Source organism: Fukomys damarensis, unplaced genomic scaffold (genome assembly GCF_012274545.1).
Source record: "Fukomys damarensis isolate Sample0158 unplaced genomic scaffold, DMR_v1.0_HiC HiC_scaffold_39, whole genome shotgun sequence".
Taxonomy (NCBI): domain Eukaryota; kingdom Metazoa; phylum Chordata; class Mammalia; order Rodentia; family Bathyergidae; genus Fukomys; species Fukomys damarensis.
In genome coordinates, this window is record NW_022900951.1 from 61,975,027 (window position 1) to 61,979,163 (window position 4,137).

Here is a 4,137-nt window from a genome sequence, read left to right on the forward strand (position 1 = left end):
AGGGGAAAAAAATGAGAATCAAGACTTGCCATGTAAAGGTACATGATCCCAACAATGAATGTAACTGTACTGTATCCCTAAATGTACCAATAAACTCAAAAAAAAAAAAAAAATAATTTGCTGATAGTTTCCCATTTTAGAAAGTACCTGAAATTCAGTGTCTAATAAAATTTGCCCTTAGATTTTCATTCAAATTTACTTTCTGTTACTCCTCAATCCAATGCCTTTATGCTAGCCAAGTCAGGCTCATTGGTGTACCCTGCAGATGTTAAGCTCACTCTTTACGCAGTTTATTTCTGACATAATTTCTGTATTTTTGAATTCAAGCAAACTATTTTAGCCACATCTTATGTTTTTGGCACATTTGCTTAGCACAGTTCTAAATCCTAGATATTCTTTTAGATCTATCCTATTTTGACTCCTCTTTGAAACCTTCTCCATTTATCTGGTCTTTGTTCTCTTAACTTCTTTGCCCTTAAAAAATGACATTGGTTTATGGTCCCATATTTTTGTGCTCTCTAGGTCTTTTAGTTTTGCCAATACTGTATATTCCCCAAAGGCAGGAACTATGCCTTACCTTTGTGTCATGTATTCTATTGAGAGTGATTAATATTTATTTACAAGGATTACAACACATACTAGATATTTCAGTAGGAACATGAGAATTAATTAAATGGATCAAAATAGAATTCTATGCAAAGTTAGGTTAATTAGGCAATTATGATAGTTACCATTCATAGTATCAAATCCATAAAATTATCTATGTATTTTAAGAATTAGTACCTTCCCCTTAGAATCCCTTATTACCAACCAATGATTGTGCAAATACAAATTTATAATTTTCTTTGCCATAGAAGAGTCTTGCTTTTATCTTAAATAAATAGCTCATGAATTCATTAAAATTTTGATTAGGGTTATGAGGGAGAAAATAATAGAAAGTGACAATTGATGACTCTGGACTAGGAAGACACTGACTGACATATTAGATTCAGCCTCAACTCAATATGTAGACTTTTCTTAACCTATAATTCTGTTTGGGCTAACTGGGTCTCAGGCAAACATTTTATTTGTAGGAACTGATTAGCTAGTATGGCTGATATTAAGGGAAACTGAGGACCAGTGTTTGAGAAAATGAATGTAAAAAAACAAGAAAATCCATGTAAATATATTTGTGGTTGTTTATTTACTATAAACAAATTTCATCAATATATTTAAAATACCACACAACTACATTTTATAATACATTTTAAAATATAAATATTATTTTATTAAAATAATATACAAACAATTTCAGGTTAGTTATATTTTCTTTTAGAGTAATAACATGCTAAGTACATGGTGGGTCATCTTTCTGGATTTCAAACAATTTCAGAATATTAGAAGACAGAAACATTGAATTCAAAGAAGTGCACCTCACCAGCCAATTTGTTTACCCTTAAAAATAGCTTCCTGATGCTAAGTAGAAAAAATGCTGCTGGCCACAAACTGGCTTTGTGTTAACTTGCTCTATATCAGATATGTCAAAGTTGCAAAACAAATCATACAATTTTCTTAAATTCATTTATAATTAAAAGAGCTTTGTTTTTTGAAGTCTCTAGTCAGAGATTGCCAATTTCTAGTTGGGTGATGTGTTTCAAGAAAATGTCTTAACCTTTTTGATTTTCCTTTTTCTTTTTTCCAGAGAAGGAATAGCACTTACTTTGTCTAAATCATAGAATGCTTAGAGGTTCAAGTTGTATACTGAGTGTGAAAGACACTCTGAAAATGCTAAGTCACTCTTCACTTTTTGGTTTACCTTCAGCGGTTATCATATATTTTCTTTCCACATTGGAAGAAACTTGCCATTAATTAGAGAAACTCCAGTATGTCCTTAAAACAGGATTTTAAAATACACCCTACATTTCTGCCCTAATTGCAAAATTGCTGGAGTCTTGGGGTGTGTCTCCTCTGTATTTTGCCACATTGATCCCCAAGTAGAAGGAACGAGCAATACTCATTAACAGACTGATTAAATCTCTGGCCAAGAAATAAAGCAGAAAGAATTCATATTATGGCTTAATTTAAAGCTGGAAAGTCAGATACATTATCCTCCAACTCTGGGGAGTTTGTTAAACTGAATTTTATTGTATACAGTGCAATTTTTTGGTAATAGTACTAAAATACAAAATATCCTTACCTGGTTGGTGCCTTCAAGGATTACAGTTTAGGGTCCTTTTGCATGTGCTCTCACAAGTAAGCTCCAAATCTTCAACAAATCCAGTATACCAGTCTCAAACAGTTAACCCTCCTTGGTGAGCTGCAGTGTAAATCTTGATATGTCCCAGGGTCCTAAAAGTGCACTCAATTCTGTGTTTGCTATTTAGGCAAACTTTTTAAATTTTATTTTTTAAAGTTTTGCAAAGATGAGTTGTTGCTATTTGCAAGAAAGCAGGGCATAGACATTGGCTAGCCAATGCATACAGATTCTTCTTCCTCTTTCAGAGTAGTCCTCAAACTATTTAAAGCACGCCTGAGTTTGGCTTCTCTAGTACAAAGTGGGGGGAGGGAACGAACGGAAAGGGAGGAAGAACTGAAACTGGAGACTTGCAGGTTGTGTGTACAAATGAACTTTTATTCCCCAGGTTCAGCAATAGAATTCTCAGGAAGTCATACAGCTGCTCTCAGATGGGAAACAGGGAGGACTATTTTCTGTTCATGTTAGGTTTTTATGACCCAGGGAGGTTAGACTATTTGTAAGTAGAGGGGGCAGTGCAGGGGGAGAGAATCCTACCAGTATATGCTAACAAAATTGGCATTATGTGGAATTTAAGCAAGATAAATTTCCTCTCCTCCCTCTCCATTCCTCCTTTCTCTCTACCTCCCCTCCCCTATGACACTTGGGGAATCTATCTACATTCTAAAAATCTCTCCATTTCAGTTGCCTTATGTCATGGAAAAATAAGTGACTTAGTTTAAATTTTGTTTTCCAAAATCCTCACAAAAATAAATAGCCTCCATTGGATTAAAAGGTTTTTTCCCCCTGTCCTACTGAGATGGTCTAGAATGATTGAGTTTTCTGTTACTGATCCTGTAAGGAATTTAGGGACCAGGTAAGTGGTCTTAGTCTTTGGCTGACCTCAGATGTATTGGAGCTGTGGGATGCACAGTGTGGCTTTTGAAGAGTAGGGACATACCAACCTGGTATGTGTTGATAGGAGTCTAAACTGGGACTTTGATATCACAAATCAAACAGGTAAGGAAGGAAATACGATGAATATGAGTAAGAACTGAGGGCAGTACTCTAACCATCCCCAAATCTGTCTTTGCCTTGTATAGCTACATCAATTTATACCACATTTTCTATAACTGACAATAGGTTTCTTATCTCCCTACCTGTCTCTTCACTCATTTTCATTAAATAATTATCCCCACATTTTTCTGTCCTTTCAGGAAAGGATGAAGTGTCCAGTCTGATACTTCTTTGCTGCCATCTCCTCACTCTCTCATTTTTCCAGCCTCTCTCAGTTCTTACTTTTTTTTTGTTGGGGTGGAGAATATAACATGGAGAATAGTGAGAAAGAAGGGGGATAAAATTTAGTTGATGGGGAACTTGCTTTAATAAAGGGAGACTTAGGTAAATGGTCAAGGAGTATCCAATCAGATAGTATTCATATAGTAGTTATGAGCTAAAGGAGTCATTGCTTATGTGAATTCAAAGCAGAAAGTGGCCTTGAAAAATCATCTTGTTCAGAGTTTATATAAAGTTTAATTCCCAAAGGAAAGACAATTGATTTATCACTGTGTCCACAGTTGCTTGCTCGCTGCTTTGTTTGGTTGGTTTAATAAATAATTCTATTCTAACTGCCTCATATTACAGATGAGAAAAAAGGCTGGAGAGTAAGAAGCTCTCTCAAGATATATTCATTTTACTACAAAATCAAGAGAAAGGTTCATCTTTTCTCCATACTGAATTCAATACTAATGGCATTTTGGCAGGATGAACAGAGAATGTTACTAAACCCACAAAGTAGATATTCATACATATGCATGTACACTCACTCCTAGAGACTGGGACAGTCATGATTCATCTTTTTGTCCCAATTGTAAAACCTGGAGACAATGAAGAAAATTATCCTGATTGTAGAAATGTGGTGATCA

General features: G+C 35.0%; 1 protein-coding gene across 1 annotated transcript in view; it reads right to left on the minus strand.

The window, feature by feature from the left end:
• Cysltr1 (cysteinyl leukotriene receptor 1) overlaps nt 1–2,480 on the minus strand; it is a 42,221-nt gene extending 39,741 nt beyond the window's left edge. Inside the window, exon 1 of the mRNA XM_010641326.2 lies at nt 2,177–2,480. The gene's annotated coding sequence lies outside the window, so the exon portion shown is untranslated. The remainder of the gene's footprint in view (nt 1–2,176) is intronic.
• Between the last annotated feature and the right edge of the window lie 1,657 nt (nt 2,481–4,137).